Genomic DNA, 17,847 nt, shown 5'->3' on the forward strand with positions numbered 1-17,847 from the left:
AACCGACGGACAATAAAACAAAAATCCTGCCCCTGAAAACAGGCACCCATTTCTAGAGGCAATGTGCCTTTCCATGTTCCAAACCATGCAGAACCTCATGTTTTGTTAGAACCAACTATTTCTTGCTCAAACTGTTTCTCCCTACTAACAACTCAGGAACTATCAGAAATGTACCAGAACACGAAATTAACTGGAAACTCACAGATAACATACCCTGATGAGTCTGGGTGGTTAATAAAGGAACTCTGGGATGCTATTAGTACCATGAAGGATGAAATCGCAGACTTAAAAGCAAGAGTCTGTCTGCGCCTTCTCTGTGGTTCACTACAAGTGTTATGTCCTTAGACAAACCCACTGGGGAGGCTGGGACAAGAAGTAATGGGGCAGCCCTCAACCCTTACCCAGTGCCGTAACGAAAGTTGAAGGGGCCCCCTTGGAAGGTACACAGAGGGGCCCCGCTCTGGATTTAATCCGGAGCTTTTCGGTGTGAGTACAGTGCTCAGGGGCCCCCCCGCACTGCGGGGGATGCGGGGGGCCTATGTTACACCCCTGCCCTTACCAAGTGGTAGGGAAGCTACCCCCAAACCTAACCAGACTTATTGAGAACCAATACTCAAACATTTACACTATAGTCCCTATTCCAACAGGCCGCGGAAAGTGGATTTCCATACTCAGTCTTCAACTAAGGGACCCAATTGCATGCCCCTTCTACATCCTAGGACCCAGTTAGGAGCGAATCTTCCCATTCAAGACTTTGGTGCCCACTATGGTTTCTTAAATCTTCCTCAGGAAGCACATAATAGGGATACTAAGAGAGCCCACTGTCCACAAGTGACATCTTTGCACATGACTAATAATTCCATTACTCACAGATCACATATGGCTCATAATTCCACTACCTTTAGAACTCTTAGGCCTACACTATCATCTAAGTGCCTGTGTAAATCCGTCTATGCATCCTCCAGCCTTAGAAACCAATTGGGTGACGTCTCCTACAGTCCAAGCCTACCCGTAAATAGGACCGTTTAAATGATGGGTGTCCCAAAATGACTCCCTAATCTAATTGAGAATGAAGCATCATTAATCAAAAATGTCAACCATTGGATCAGGAATGTCCGAGAATATTATTGCCTAATTCACTTAGATATTCTTGGGGCATCGCAACATCTCTCTGAAAATGATGATTTTAACCATTTTAGATTGACACTAAGGTCTGTACATCTTGCAGACGGCCTTTTATCCCTTGATGCTCGTACGTTTCAGCTAGCAAACTCCCAAATTTAATTCAAATCTCAACCCCAGGCACTGTAAAAGGCAGATCGATTGCGAGCCATTTCATATGCATCTTTGATTGACTGACTAGGGCCGCCTGTTGACAACTTTGTGACTGGACCAAATCGTATCTAACAGTTTAGTCCAGGGCAGGTAGTGTCCTAGATAATGCTGGTCCAATCGCAAACTTCCCACCTACTTTTTAAGAACCTGCTGTTAGAAACCCCATAGGAGGGCGAAGCATTTGTTCTTGCCTCACAAGACCGGATCCCACTAGCAACAACAACACCCTCCCAAGAAGTCCAGCTAGTTGATCCTCCGGGGCATACTAACAACAATACAACAATAATATGGAAAATAGCAGGCTTAATGGGGAAATTGTCCCAAGAAGATTGGGGGGAATGCATTGATAAAGCAGATATGTTTAAAACAAGCATTTACAATGCAATAGGTCTCTCATTTGCGAGAGTTTGAGCTATTCGCATTGTAAATGACAATGCCTTTTATTTATGTGTTTTGAAAGCTGCAAGCGGTGCATAACAACGCACATCTCTTATTTATAGTACTTGCTTACGAAAAGCACGGCTGGCAGTAAAAGAGACGTAGTTACTGCCAGCCTTGCTTCTTGTAAGGGATCTACATTAATTTACACTGTGTATACTTACTACTAACGTGCATTTTCAATGTACTGTCCAAATCTGTCAATGATATAGCTGATCAAAGAAGGTGACTCCTCCCTTGCCAATAATTAACACACGTATGTGCACAATCAACAATGAACTCAACCCTGCCTCACGAATTATCGGGCACATGCCTGAAAACTCACAAAGAGCGTGAATGCTTCTGCACGTGCACCAGTGATGTTGAAACTCCTACATGCACTGCATACACTCCAGTCCTGTGCAAACTTAAACACGCTGTTCACTGGGCTAACAGTTGGCACTCAGACATTTGATGCACACTCGGCAGCGATGCCAATCGTGCCACGCACACCCAGTGATAATGTGCATAAGTGTTGATTTTGCACATAAGTGCCAGTGATGTACAAGGTCGTGAAGCTACTCACTGTCTACAACCTAGTGCACATTCCTTCCGATTGTGAACCGACCAACAACGTGCACCCTTGCCAATAACGTGTGCAGTCCTGCATGAGGCACATACTTAGCAGAGACGTGCACACACAAATTAGGTGCCCTATACAACACCCACAGAGTAGTGCACACTCCTCCGTGCTGTCAACACCTCAGTGATGTAAATGTAAATGTAGTGCATTTATATAGCGCTCCGCACACCCCCAAAAGGGTCTCTCAGGCGCTGTGCACATACTGCTGTGGAACCCTTCCTGGCCTTTCCCTGTGAAGTGCTCACTCCTGGGCACCCCCAAGGTGAAGCCAGGCATCCTAGCGCTTTTGGGGCCGTTGTGGAGATTAACCAAGCTATTGCCCAGAGTTGCAGAGTGGGACCCATGATTAGAATAGGCACCGAGGCGAGAATTATCGGGTCCGGAGAAATTGAGCCCAAGACCCGCCAAGGCAGGAATTGAACCCTGGTCCGGGCCAGACCTCTGCATCAGGGTCTGCCGCTCTAACCATTGAGCCACACTTCTGCACCATTGAGCCACACTTCTCCACGTGCATAACACTGGATAGTGCTGTGCATTCACCAGCAAGGTAGTGCCAATCAAACAAGCTGTTCACATTATTGTCGCAGTGCACAGGCACGTGCATACATAGTGCAGCTCTTACTAAACACAGACACATTTCACGTGTGTGTTCTGGGAAGTAAAGCTAGTGGATGCGCACCGAGACGCATTCGTATGCACACATACATGGTAAAAAGCAAAGGCACGCACGCTAACATTAGAGAAAATACAATTGCATGTAGAGAATAGGTGGTAAATCACTGCACGGGTTTTGTGTGATTTGAGACAAGTGTGCACAAAACCCATACTTAAGATACACGTACACGCTTGAAACTGAAATGCAAGTAGATAAGGGTGAAAAGTGACGGACGGGTGAGAGGCCAGGGAGGGGGTGGAACAAATGGCCGTGAGTTTAGCGAGGTGGGAGGGAACGAAGCACACGGAAAACAAGTAGCGTGACACAAGAATAAAAGTTAAGCAAAGCATGATGAAAGGCACAGCCGCCATAATTACAGACAAGAATAAAAGTTAAACAAAGCATGATAAAAGGCGCAGCCACCATAATTACAGATAAAGCTCTGTTTGTTGGAAAGAAGCCATGCACTTCTACGAGTTTCTCATGGCTCCTCGCCGCCCTCTGCCAGCAGCGCTGCATTTCACAGCCATGCATGAAAGATCACTGCGGGGCTTCTTGTTGCAGGCAAAAGCATCTTTGTAGCACAGCAGGCAAGTATGAGCACGAGCATGGGCTCTGCACGGAGGGCAAAAAAACACCTATTACTTTGCTGCTGTGTTAGTGCAGTAAAATAGCGACCTCTATTTGCATTAGGGGAAACCATATTAATTTTCTTGCTAATGTAAAAAGAGAAAAGTGGTTTAATGCCCTGGTATCTGCTGCAGCAACCTCTGTGCTCAGTTACGGACTCTGCGAGGCCAATTACCTACCAGAGCCGCGTTATTGATGGCGTTTGATCCGCATCATGGGAAATGTAGTCATATTTAGGTGGCTGAGTGCGATGCTCATTCTGTGAAAATAAGTCTCATGCGCGAGCGATAGCAGCGCATCTTTACACATGCGAGAAGCAGTAAATTGGTGAGAAAATGATCCAAGCGACGTGTCTTGCCTTGAATGAGCGAGGATTTCTGAGTCCTGCTCGCATCGCGCAGACTTAATGTGAAGTTATTCTGGGGCAGCAGCGTGAAGTGCTCTGCTGTCCCAAGAAGCACTGCACTCACAATGAGGATGTGCAGGGTGCAAAGCTGTGCCGGACATGCAAGCGCCTGGCAAAGAAACCACTGCATCGTCAGCGATCTGTCACCCATTTAAATAAGCATTGACCGCGCGCGCGCCTCGTGCTTAAAGTTAACAGGCACAGATCCTGCTCTGCGACCAACCCGAACCTTTCTACGATGTTTCTCAGCGACATGGTGGGTTCAGGTTGGCTCCTTGAGATACTGACCGGCACAAGGGGCAGGAGTGGTCCGGAGCACCGAGTGATGTGCGAGCGGCAGAAGTTGTCTCACAGTCACTAATACACCGGCTGCTCTGACGGCCCGTGGAGGGAGCAAAGCGGAAAAAAGACCTACTGTGTGCCCAAGTGCATCCTGGTCCTGTCCGGGGGTTCGAGAGGAGGCACCAGGCATCAACAAAGTAGTCCCTACAATTGAAAGATACTGCCCTGCAGCGTCAGGGAACTGTAGTTGGTCGATGCTGATTCCTCCGAAAACGGAAGTGACGCACCGGCCCACCAGCCAATAATGAGAGAGTTTAAAAGAGCAATGCCAGATTTAAACCAATGGTAAGGGACAACACAAAAAAAACGCAATGGGTGGAGTTTCACCCTTAATACTAATTACTTGATGCCTCTTAGAGGCAGCGCATGCGCTGCCCTATGCGAGACCTAAAAACTAGGGGCTTAGTGCCACCTGACAGACAAGGTTTTAAAACCTTCTGTATTCTGTCCCTGGGAACGCATGCCAGCAGACCCTCTCGGGGCCTTATCACATGGGTTAGCTCCTCAACAGGGTGTCAGGTAAAACAACTAAATATTAACTCTCAATACACCGTAGGGCTAGAATTTCTGCCATGGAAAAGCAGCGGAATTTGTGGTCATATCGCAACTGAGACACTGCATACCATTGGGCAACAGGACTTCAGCTGTCATAGTTGGAGGTGATTTCGACACATGCTCTGAGCCTTCAGCTTTAATCAGCGACATAGAATGTGATGTAGACCAGCAAACTGGTTTCCCTCCAACAGCTAGGCCCCTGTATACCATCTACGTTCAAAGCAGCATTATAAATAATAGATTTTTCACTGTCATGTTGCATGAGAACTTGTAATGGCCGTACTCCCTCAGATTTAACTAGGAAGCCTACATTTAGAAGGGGACCGTATATGGGTAGTATAGATTATATTTTTTTTAGCTCTCTACTCGTTGCCGGCTCTTATTGACATAGAGGTCCAGCACGGATATGAAAGTTATCATTTCCCTCTGCTCTTAACCCTCCAGGATAGTCTAGATTCTACTGTCCTTGGCTTTGGCCTGCCCAGCGGGGACCTGACTTGTGGAAATTTAGCTTACAAACTGAACATTATCTGCGCCATCTTGCCTCTCCCCAGCGCCACGCATAGCAAATGCACGGCCGCCATTTTAGGCACCCCACTCTCTCTCCCCGCTCACTCTCGATCGCCAGCGCTTTCCCCCGGCGCTGCGAGCATCCCCCGCGCGCCGGCCACCCCCGCTCTCTCATACAGGCCATAAACCCTCTCCTTCTGCGCGACCCTGCTACGGAACCACTTCCGACCGACAACCCATACATGGTCATGCCTCTCCTTTGATAACCCCCTTCCTCTGCGCCCCATTGTCTGAACTGGTCCCAGGCCATCACCTAGCCCTGCGGATGCAGTTTATTGCCCCTACTGTAAGGGAAACACCCCACATCAAAGGGATTACAGTAGAATCAAAGCCCCTACCCCCTGAGACCCGGCCGGTTGCACACACCCCCGGGAATTAGCGGAATTCCCTGCTGCGCGATAGCCATCTCCCACTGCGGGTAGGGTGGGAACCTCTACTGTAACCATGTGTGGGATCGGATCTGAGCCGGGGCTTCAGGGGATATTTCCCCGCACATCAAGGGAATCTCAAGAATGTACTATGTATAATAAAGCAATAAACCAGTGTATAAGAGACCAGGTCTCAGAGATGCAGTTAGAGCACCTCGTGACGATACCTTGCTGTCTGATCTGATGTGTTCTGCTCCGACGGAATAAAACTTTGTTTCCTGCCTTCCAGTCTCCGGCGCCTGCCTCTTTTATTGGTAAAATCATCGAGTGGTATGAGAGGCGATTACCGCCGGGCAAATACTTGAAAGGTTATCGACTGAAACTGCCGCTACCATTTAACAATTGGCGTCCCAAACGTGGGGCCCATCAGCGACACGTGGATCCAGTGGGAGAGGTCCCGACGACAGAGTGAACGACTGCAACGATCGGGAGAGCTCCTGCCCAATAGACCCTCGTCTGGCAGCCGATCATCCGAACTTCACTGGTTCCGAGCAGACCTCTCTCGAGTGATCTACGGTCCTGACTGGGAACCATCAGGAGTGCCGCGGCAAATACGGAGAGTAGAGGACGATCGGGCGCTGGAGGCGGAAGACGAGAAACTGTCCACGCGGTCCGGGTAAGGTCGTGATACACGACAAATTGAGAAATAATTGATTGATTGTTTGACGCTTTGGAAATACTAGTATTGCTCATTGATTGTGCTCATTGATTGTTCTCTTTGAGATATTCGCTGTCTACAAACGGGGAGGAGTAGAAATACTCTCTCTCTCCCTTTGCAGATAGTGAAGGGTAGGTAACGCAGACTTTTGTCCCCGTTGAAACCCGTCGTGCCTATCTTTATCTCCCCATTGATTGATTGTCCGAACATTGATTGTTTTGGAGAATAGTGCTTTTTGAGATATTCTCTGTTTGCAAATAACGTAGAATAGGAATATTCTGTCTAGTCTTTGCAAATAGTGAAGGGTAGGTAATGCTGACTTTTGTCCCCGTTGAAACCCGTCATGCCTATCTTTATCTCCCATTGATTGATTGATTGATTGATTGTCCGAACACTAGTTGTTCGATATTGGTTCTTTGGAGGTATTCTCTGCTTGCAAATAACGAAGAATAGAGATATTCTGTCTAGTCTTTGCAAGCAGTGAAAAGATAGGTAGTGCTGACTTTTGTCCCCGTTGAAACCCGTCATGCCTATCTTCTCCCCACTGATTGGTAGTTGGTTCTGCCCGGACCGCTTATTAGAGGTGAACCATCCGGCTCCACTGGAGGGCACCCCTAATAAGGACATGTTCACTAAATATGGACTAGTCGCCGTAGCTTATACCAAGCTATGGCATAAATATACAAAGAAGGACCCCGAGAGTCAGTGGCCACTGATGGGATCCTTCGACGACCATAAGATAGAAGCGCTAGAAATAGCTCTGCGTAGCAATGAGACGACGCCTACTATGCTTGACAGTATCGGCATGTGGCGCAAAGAAGCAACGCAACGGAAAAAGAGGGAAGAAGTAAAAGCAGAAAAGGAATTACGAAAGGCAGCTCACCTTGCCGCTAGAAAGTTAGAAGAGGACATAAAGGAGAGAAGGGAAACTAAACTAAGACAGGAACCCGAAACCTCAGGCCAGTACGCTGTTAGGACCCCTTCTTTGCTCTACCCTGAGTTGTCCTCCAAGCAGCGAACGAATGACGAGTTACTGTTAGGTCCTCCGATCATTTACATGCCCCCTCTGTATGCACCCTCCCAATCAATAGTGCAACACCCACAACCCCCGAACACGAGCGAAAGCAGTACAGGGGCCTCGGCCCTCACGGCCTCCGCGCCGGCTGAGCCTCTTGTGCCGAACCCAACGTCAACTACAACGCTAGACGACCATGAGATAGGAAAGAAAGAGTCCACCAGAATGAATCGATTAACTAAGGATGAACGAACAGGATTCGACAAGATAGTAAAGGCACTGGTAGGATCCTTTTTGACCTTACAAAAACTAAAATAACGCTAGGAGTTAGCCCTTTGTGGGACATATGAAACCAAGGGAAGGAGTCAAGCTCACGGTCGAGACGACCGCGAGGTAGCCCGACTCCATTACTCTCGCTACCTAAACATGTCTGCCCTACTGCCCACCCCGCCCAATAAGCATGACAAAATCCCGCACAAACGGAAGCCTGCTGACACCCACCATCGACGTCACCAAACTAGGGCTAGATCGCGCACAATTGCCGCTATGTTATTTTTCCGATTGCACAGTAACCTCCTTGTGCTCGTCATCAGACTGCAAATATGCACAAACACTCCAACGAAGTAATGTAGTTATAACATTTTAATAACTTATAGGATATAACAAACACACCAACAGGGTAAACAGGTTAAAACACGTTTTAAAACAACTATTTACATGACAGTCTGCTGCAACCTCCATCCCAAAGCCTTAACGTCCACGTGACACCGTCCTCGCCTCTCCTTCCTCGAAATCGCAACATTGGCCTGTTTTGGGCGGTCCCTCTTAGTTGACTTTGGGCTATAAAAGCCATGCAAAAATCCCTTGACATCAGTGGCGGGCGATTGTGCGAATAGGCCGGAGGCTTTACGAAGCGCCGAAGTTCTGGCAACACCAAGGCGGAGCCCGCCACGCTGTGCGGGCCTTTCCGCTTTCTCTTCTTTCTTTAATGAGGGCTGGTGCCCTGGCGGGGGGAGGCGACGCGGACGGGCCTCCCCCACCTCCCCAGGTGGAGGCTCGCCGGGCACCCCAACCGTCTTTAACTCGCCGACCAGCTAAGCTGCACCCAGCCATCTTTTTCATCGGCCTGCTGAATTTCACCCTGGCACGCTGTGCGGATCTTCCCAGTCACTTCTTCCTTCAATAACGGAGGGTGCCCTGGCGGGGGGAGGCGACGCGGACGGGCCTCCCCCACCTCCCCAGGTGGAGGCTCGCCAGCAGATGAGGGCACCCCAAACCACATCTTTCACACGTCAGCCAGCTGAGTTGCGCCCCGCCACTTCATTCGCCGTTCGGCTGAGCCGGCACCCCTGCACGCGGCCGCCAGGCAACCACCCAAGCACCGGGTTCACCAGGACTGCCGCTAGCACCCGACGTGAGGAGTGGGCCCCCGCAGCAAGGTAATCGGGGACCCACCCCGGTGGTGATACCATCCAAACTGCTGTCGTCACTGCTACTGGAATCACCCTGGTGGCAGTACCATCCGGACTGCCGCTGTTACTGCTGCTGGCTCCTCTCCGGTGACTGTACCGAAGAGCTGCTGCTACTGCTGCCCTTGAACTCCGGCGGTTGACCCCTCCGGTTCCAGGCCTGTCCCACCGTGAGACTATTCTGGACTCGAAAGCTTGTTTGCTAGGGCATGGGCCCCACCCTTGACAGAACGCTCCCCTCAGCCTTGCAGAATTGGTTGGAGTCATTTGACATTCGACTCCTGCGGACTTCCGATAAGGACAAAACCACCACCATTGCTCTTTTTGCCCCCGGGCGGCAGCCACCTTGCCTCCGCTTGGTGCAGTGAGACAGTAAAGCGTCGGCGGAAGAACCCGCCTGCTGCCCCGCCCTAAGAACAAACCGTGGCATTGCTACAAGGTTGCAGTGACGCCATGCTGACGCAAAGTTGACGCTAACGAAAGTTCTCGAACTACCGAAAGGAATTCTGGTTCAACAGCTAATTCATGGAAAGACTTAGACTGTGCACTGGCCCGACCCCGCCCCAAGATGGCGCTGATGTAGGAGTGGCCTACAACTCCTTGTGGCGTTCCAGCCACGTGACATTTGTGTTAAAAAGAGATATATAAATATATGTATGCGATGCTTTCACACATGATGGTGGGGGAGAGGGGGGGGGGACCGATTTTTATGTTAATCTAGTGTTGCTCATGTTGCTCGACGCCTCTCGCACCGTGGCCGGCCTATAGCGGCTGTAGGCCCGTATTTCTACACTGACATTGTTTTAAATAAAGGGCTTCTTAAAAAGGAATTACGGAATCAGTGTCATGACTAATCATCTGGGTTGTTGAAGGTTTCTCTTTTAAATAAAAGATTGTCACTCCTAAGCGAAAGCATACAGATAATACGGACTCAATTTGCCTAAAATATTTTTGTTTAACGGAATTTGTGCCCATCACGCCTACCCCCCCTTTTTCCAAGAATTGTCAAATCAATAATGAACTATAACTTAAGGTATATGTCGCACGCAAGGTATGGTATCTTGCACCATAATACACGACCAATTGAGAAATACATGCACGACCAGGGAACCCGAATTTAGGAGATGAATGAACTAGAGCATCTTTGCCTCGAACTAAAGAATAATAGGTCCGTGGTATTACCCACCCCTGCGGCTAGCCTGGTACATGGTAGGTAGAACTTTTCGTGTCTGCGCGCGCTGGGGTATTTTGAATACTGCACCTCCCCTCCCCTCTTATTTTCCCCTCTATAGGTCACGACGAAGTTCCGACTGAAGAGTGGAGTGGACATGGACCGCACCAAGTTCAATATCAGGGAAAACATAGACAAACGTTGTGAGATAGTGCGTAAAATTACAGACCACCATTGGGAACATGAAAAACTGTATGATATGATTGTGCGTGTGTACTACGATTATACGATATGAATGTGTATGCATTTCATGTTCGGGTCACTTGAAGAGAGCGTCATCGTATGATTGAGGTGCTCGTCCACCGATCAAAGGGAGGAGAATAAAGGGTCAGACAACCCATAAGATAAACTACAAAATGCTAAAGGTACGCAGCATGCATAGGAATAGAGGACAGGAAAGGAGAGGTCCCCGTGCTCGACGCAGCCCTGAGTCTCCGTCTTGATGCATGTATTGTCACACCCTATCCGGCATTTGTGTGTACGTGGTCACCGAATTTATGTCTTTTCCCCGCTTGTGTTTTCTTACATGGAACAGACCCATGCTACTCCATGTTGTGTGTGCACCAAGTGGCCTAATATCTTACCCATCTCTCTCTCTCTCGTTTTGTGTCGTATGTATGCCAAAATAGCCTACTTGATGCACACGTCTCTCTCTCTCTCTCTCTCTCTCTCTCTCTCTCTCTCTCTCTCTCTCTCTCTCTCTCACTCTCTCTCCCCCTCCCTCGCAAAAGGCTCTTTCTTGCCCTCTTTTCTTCTTGAATAAATTAACGACATACACCTCTTTGGTAAGTGTATAATTGGCCTGAACACAGTGGTGTTCGAACAAATTGACAGAAACAAAAACGACCATACTTTACCACGTCGCTACCTCTCCTTTTTACAAACGTTAAGCCTAATCGGCTGAGAAGGAAAGGACAGGTAAGACGACTGATGTCTCCCAATCTGACCCTCAACACGGGGACTATATGTCAGTGGTTTTTGTTCTTAAGGGACACCATCTCCACCGCCCAGAATTACCCCTGACCAATTAGCCCGAAATAGAATGTCTAAAGCACCCTGTTCTCCCAAAGATAACTCCAGCCCTATACTAACCGTCTCAGAGTATCCCGAACGAAACAGCTGATGGCCCTGTTTTAAACTGATAAAGGGTCACCTACTGTATGAAAAGGATACTCGTGAACGCATGACCGTAGCACCTCGCACTTACGGGTATTACCAAACCTTGTATTATAGGGCGCAGAAACTGACACCTAGAAGGCCAGACGATGGACAGGGACACCCACAGAACCCTGCACCACAGCAGTAATTAATAGATTAGTAACACGCACCTTAACATCAGAGTTAATAGACACCAATCATATAGTAACAGATAAGAGCATTTCCGCAACTACTCAGTGGTTGGGAGAGAGAATGAAGTATGTAAATGTCTTCCCTGCCAAAATCCCTAAGACTTTCGTTTCTTATAACCTATTCAAGGATAACCCGCAGCCATCGGAAGAGAGGGGTCGGACGTGACGCACAGTCTGGCTGCGGATCATAAAGCATCTATGACATCGACCAAGGGGGAAGCGACGAAGCAAAAAGGGTGTGAGACGAGACACCATTATCAGAACGATAAGCGCGAAGGGCTACATCGAGGCCCGTGCTCACTGACCAGCGTGCCTGAAGTCTCAACCCGTCGGGCCCGATTGATGGGCCCAGTGCTGAAAGATTCTGCTCTCCTTGGTCCGCATTTTTGATCCGATCCCACGCCACCCCATTCTCTCTTCCTCTTTCATTTGGACTATGACTTTGACCTACTACCGAGGAACAAAAGGCCGGCACCCTGTCTCAAAGTGCCTGTGGTGAACTGTGTTAAGGAACAGGACTGTGATCAAAGAACAGTGAGTGGTCACACCCTGCCACGTGAGAAATCGGATTTGAGCTGGACCTTAGCTCCACCGCCGGTGCTCAACAGTGCCAACGAAAGAAGGACAACAATGAGAGCTTACCAGTGATAGCTCTTTATAAAACAAGGACACTGGAAAGAAGGACCCATGTCAAAGTTGAAAATCCTCTCCCAACCACCTTATTATATTAAACTATCTTCTTCATGATGTTGCATCAATCACTTCCGACTATACACTGAGAAGTTAAGAAAATGTAACTTTGTATAGTAACATTCATACAACACCAGCCATGTACACGACTATACTGCAACTTTGAATGTACTTCCTCCTCGCCTACTTTATCAAACTGTATGAGACAATGTACAAATGTGTCAGATTACTCCTGCCTACCCTTAAGACTCTGTATCTTTAAATGTATGACGAACATTGACGATACTGTAACTGAAAGGCTAACAAAGGTGAATATTGGCCGGACAAGCGAGATATGTTAAAAGGGAGGACTGTGGAAATTTAGCTTACAAACTGAACATTATCTGCGCCATCTTGCCTCTCCCCAGCGCCACGCATAGCAAATGCACGGCCGCCATTTTAGGCACCCCACTCTCTCTCCCCGCTCACTCTCGATCGCCAGCGCTTTCCCCCGGCGCTGCGAGCATCCCCCGCGCGCCGGCCACCCCCGCTCTCTCATACAGGCCATAAACCCTCTCCTTCTGCGCGACCCTGCTACGGAACCACTTCCGACCGACAACCCATACATGGTCATGCCTCTCCTTTGATAACCCCCTTCCTCTGCGCCCCATTGTCTGAACTGGTCCCAGGCCATCACCTAGCCCTGCGGATGCAGTTTATTGCCCCTACTGTAAGGGAAACACCCCACATCAAAGGGATTACAGTAGAATCAAAGCCCCTACCCCCTGAGACCCGGCCGGTTGCACACACCCCCGGGAATTAGCGGAATTCCCTGCTGCGCGATAGCCATCTCCCACTGCGGGTAGGGTGGGAACCTCTACTGTAACCATGTGTGGGATCGGATCTGAGCCGGGGCTTCAGGGGATATTTCCCCGCACATCAAGGGAATCTCAAGAATGTACTATGTATAATAAAGCAATAAACCAGTGTATAAGAGACCAGGTCTCAGAGATGCAGTTAGAGCACCTCGTGACGATACCTTGCTGTCTGATCTGATGTGTTCTGCTCCGACGGAATAAAACTTTGTTTCCTGCCTTCCAGTCTCCGGCGCCTGCCTCTTTTATTGGTAAAATCATCGAGTGGTATGAGAGGCGATTACCGCCGGGCAAATACTTGAAAGGTTATCGACTGAAACTGCCGCTACCATTTAACAGACTATCAATATCAACCGGAGGAATGTTAAATGGGACTGTATGATCAACAATGATTCCACCCATGGCCAATTATATCGTTGTTTAATCCCTATTTTTTCTGCATTAGTTGATTCTGATCTCTCTCCACTTGCTGTTATGAATCTCCATGATAAATGCTCTGAGATACTGAAGAATAGCTGATTCACTAAATCCATACCCTGACATAACTTCTCACAAAAAACATCCCTTCCAATCTCAAATCCAGGCAGCTAGGGCTAGATATAAGAGAACCTTAAGCAGACCAAGATATCCTGGGACTCTTCTATATGCGGGCACATTCTGGATGCTGTCTGGAATAAGACCCAGACAACATTGTGGCATACGCTTAGCCATAAGGTAAAACTAGAATGATGAAAATCTAACATCTTACCCAAGAATTGGATTGCCCACTTCCAATCCCTCTATAGTGTCGACAGTACCACTAACGCTGATCTTGACACAACTGATCAGGAGATGTTGATTGCTGACCTAATTATCTCACTAGATGACCCTTTAGGGCCCCCACAAGAGATGGTTGATCGAATAACACTTTTCACTCCCAACGAGACACGGTGAGCTTTCTGTGAGTTGAAATCCGACAATGCCCAAGGCCCGGTTAAGATTCCCGGGGACCTTCATAAATCAGAGCTGGATGTCTGGGTGCCATAGTTAAATTGATGTTCTAATGCTATTTTGACTGGTGCAACAGTTCCCCATAAATGGAGGGGAGCAGAAAAGGTTCCCATTCACAAGAAGGGTTCAAAATCTGATCCAGCCAATTACCAGTCTATGCGATGACATGGGCCAGAAGATTTATTTTTTGATAAACAGATTTTATTAGTTTTCAACCACATTACCCACCTCCCCGCAGCCCCCCTCTTGCCCCTGCAAAAGTCAGTAGATAGGACTTGTTAGAAATTCTCACATGGAAGGCATAATAGTCCCACCATTTACCCCAAATTTCTGAGAATCTGACAGGGCAACCCCTGACTATGAAAACAGGTTTCTCTAGTTTGGCAAGCCAATCCATACTGGTGCGTCATTGCTTCAGGGTCGGTGGAGATGAGTGCTTCCAAGTGCGAGCAATGTTTCTTTTTGCCAGTAAGGTCGCTAAGCCAATCAACATTCTGTCCCTGTGGCATCCCTCCAGCCCATCCAGTATCCCCAGTAGTGCTATTTTTGGTGTTGTATATGGAAACCCAAAATCTTCTAAGGGGTGGAGCTCACACAGGACCGGTATCGAGTGATCTAGGGGCTTGACCATGTCATATGAAAGAAGTCGGCTTCATGAGTGTGACATCAAAGGCATTTGGTGTCCGGGAGGAGCTGTGAGCGGCTCAGCCTCTGGGTGGGTCATATAGGTGTGATGGAAGGACTGAAATTAGATCAGTCTGAGCTAGGAAGATATTGGCAGCTCCCAAAGAGCCATACATACCTTGTGCCATTCACTCTCGTCCAGCTTCTTGACCAAATCCCCCACCACTGGCTCTGATGATCCAGCGACCATGGTGTGCTACCCACACCATGGCACTTTCCTTTCTGCTTGATCTGTATATTCAACTTACTGCATAATCACTGAATTGTATTTTGGTGTGTATGTATTTGTTGTTGCATACTATTGTCCAGTTGTCTTGATTCTTATTGTCTTGTTGTCTGTCATGTTTTTTTCCCCATTGATTATCATATTATGCTTCTTGTTGGTTTCTCATGCTAGTGGGCCTCTTTTCTATTGTATGTGTTAATATTTATATTGATGTATATGTTTGTTAAAGTATATACGTGATATTGAAAATTAACTTATAAATACGATTTATAAAAATAATGTGCATTTTAGATAATAAAATTTGAAAACTACATGTCTGTGGAACAACCATATGTTTATTCTGGATGTATTACCGAATATTTAAATACTAAGGGGGAAGATTTTGTTTCTTCAATTGTTGTTCTTTCCCTGCTCTCTTCTCCCTACATTGGGATTTTCAGGGACCCTCTTTTGTTTCTTATGTAGTTGGGAGATCCCACCTTTACTCATCCTCCCGAGGAGCTGTCCGGCTTCGAGGGGATTATATTTTGGTAGATCACGCAGATCTTCTTTATAAGGGGAGAGGGCATGTCTTATCTGTAGGCAGTGGTGGTACTGGGTGTTGGAAAAGGAGAACTGTGTTTGGAGGTTAACAAAAGAATATATTTTTTATCCATGCCAGGCATCAGCCAGTGTGATAGTACCGATTAGGTCCCAAGGGAAAAATACCATGAGGCATGTTAGATGGAGTAACCAATTGCCTCCCCACAAGGGGGTCAGTCCTGTTAAGCGCCTGTTCCATCCCGTGAAGCGAAGGGCCACCGTCCAAATCAAAAAGACCAACCTAGTGACTTTAGGAAGCGTAAGGGGAATCAGGCATCCATACGCCATCAAAACCCATTTCATTGAGTTCCAGCTGGTATGCCAGATCACTCCAGCCACCTTAAGGCAATAATTTGTGGTCAGAACTTGTGAAGCCCAGTAATATAAAAGGATGTCTACCGCCCCAACCCCACCCTTGTAAACTGATCAATGGCATGTGTGTTGGGCTACTTGAGGGGGGTGCCCGTGCCAGAGGAAGGAACGTTCGTGAACCACGTGTTCAGGATGTAAAGTGGGAGTTTTGCAAAATGTAGAGAAAGTGGGGTAAAATCATCATTTTTATCAGTGCTATTCTCCAGAGGAGATTCAACAGGAGGTCTAACCATTTATTTAAACTGGCCTGAGTATCGCTCAAAAGGGGCGTCAAGTTAAGGGTGCTAGTGAGCTCAGGCCCGGTCGCCAGGTGTAAGCCCAGTTATTTTAAAGTCGGCGTATGGGAATGTACTCCCTCCAGGCAGTTGAAGCAGCATCTCCCCTCAGGAAGACAAGGAGGGATTTTGCCCTGTTAAGGTATAAGCCAGATGCCCCCTTAAAAAGTGAAAGGAGCTCCACAATGCAAGGGCCCGAGACAAACGGATTGACAAGATAAAGCAAAACATCGTCCGCATATAGTGTGATTTTGTCTTCAATATGGGTCATCTAATGCTAGCCTTCAACTTGCACATCAGATCAGCCTCGCCATGGGCTCAATGGCCAGGGTAAAGAGCAATGGGGAGAGGGGACACCTATAACGAGTCACTTGTTGGATAGGGAACTTGTCGGATAGTGTGCCGTAGACTTGGAGCCGGGCCATTGGTGTACGCGTGCAGAACGGCTTCTGAAAGGTGTGATAAGGTGGAGCGTGTAAGAAATAAAAGTGTGTGCCACAGCCCCTTACATTGCTTGCCGTTTTAATTTTCTGGCTGCAGCTAAGTGTGTTTGCACTTACGTGTGATTTTGGCGTTCCTCACAGTCTTGGTGTCTGTAATCGGCTTGCTCTTTTTGGTCATGTCTTTCGTTTCCTTTTGCTCGTCATCCTCCTGTCTTTCTTTTGTCAGAAGGGAATTTCAGCCACACTTCTGTTGGTCTTTTGGCTGCTGCAATTCTTGAAAGTTCCACAAGAAGAAAAACAAAGGAGAAATCTGAACTAAGTATGCGCTTCATTTTTTTATGTAGATGCCAAAGAACTAATTTAATGCTTATCTGATTAAGGCTTGAACTCTGATTTTGACTCTCGGGGTGTGTTGTCTGAGGAATTCTTATTAACCTCTAGGAACAGACAGAGTTGCATTATTCAGTGCTCAAATTCCTGCTGCAACTAATAATTCATAATTCATTCTTAAGGGACACTGAGCAAGCATGAAAGCCTAAATTACTGCATGATGTAATGTAAATGATAGTTCTATTTTTATGTTGCTTCTGTATTTTGTTGATGTTTTTACTTTATGTATTTCCTCCATGAACTTGTCCAGAGGATTGCTCTCCTAGAAGGATATAATGAAAGTAGGTGTCATGATTCACCTGCACCCCAGGAGGGTACTGATCCGGGTACGTTTACGCTTCACCAGGTGGGCTGGGAGGAGGAAGAGAGCCGAGGAGTAGTGGGTCGACTCTCATGTCTCCTACCTTGTAAACTTCCCCTCCCTCGCACTTTCTTCTCACGCCGTTGGAGTCTTTTTGAAACACTTGGGTGTTCCCTCACTCCCTTCCCCTACGTGACCAGCAGGAGCACCCTACTTATTATGCTACACCTTCTTTTAGTCTGTTAATAAGACTACTCCGAGAGGAACTCCTGTAAACGCAAGAAGAACTTAAAGTATCGGACCGGGGTTATCGACAGCAAGATAAGAAGAATTATCG

General features: G+C 47.6%; 1 long non-coding RNA gene across 2 annotated transcripts in view; it reads right to left on the reverse strand.

Moving 5' to 3' along the window:
* LOC146857998 (uncharacterized) overlaps window positions 1-17,847 on the reverse strand; it is a 224,876-nt gene that overhangs the window by 64,187 nt on the left and 142,842 nt on the right. For both annotated transcript variants that reach the window (XR_014979975.1, XR_014979974.1), the window contains one exon: window positions 16,937-17,092. This is a non-coding gene — a long non-coding RNA (uncharacterized LOC146857998). The remainder of the gene's footprint in view (window positions 1-16,936; window positions 17,093-17,847) is intronic.

This window comes from Triturus cristatus, chromosome 3_2 (assembly GCF_964204655.1).
Source record: "Triturus cristatus chromosome 3_2, aTriCri1.1, whole genome shotgun sequence".
Lineage (NCBI taxonomy): Eukaryota > Metazoa > Chordata > Amphibia > Caudata > Salamandridae > Triturus > Triturus cristatus.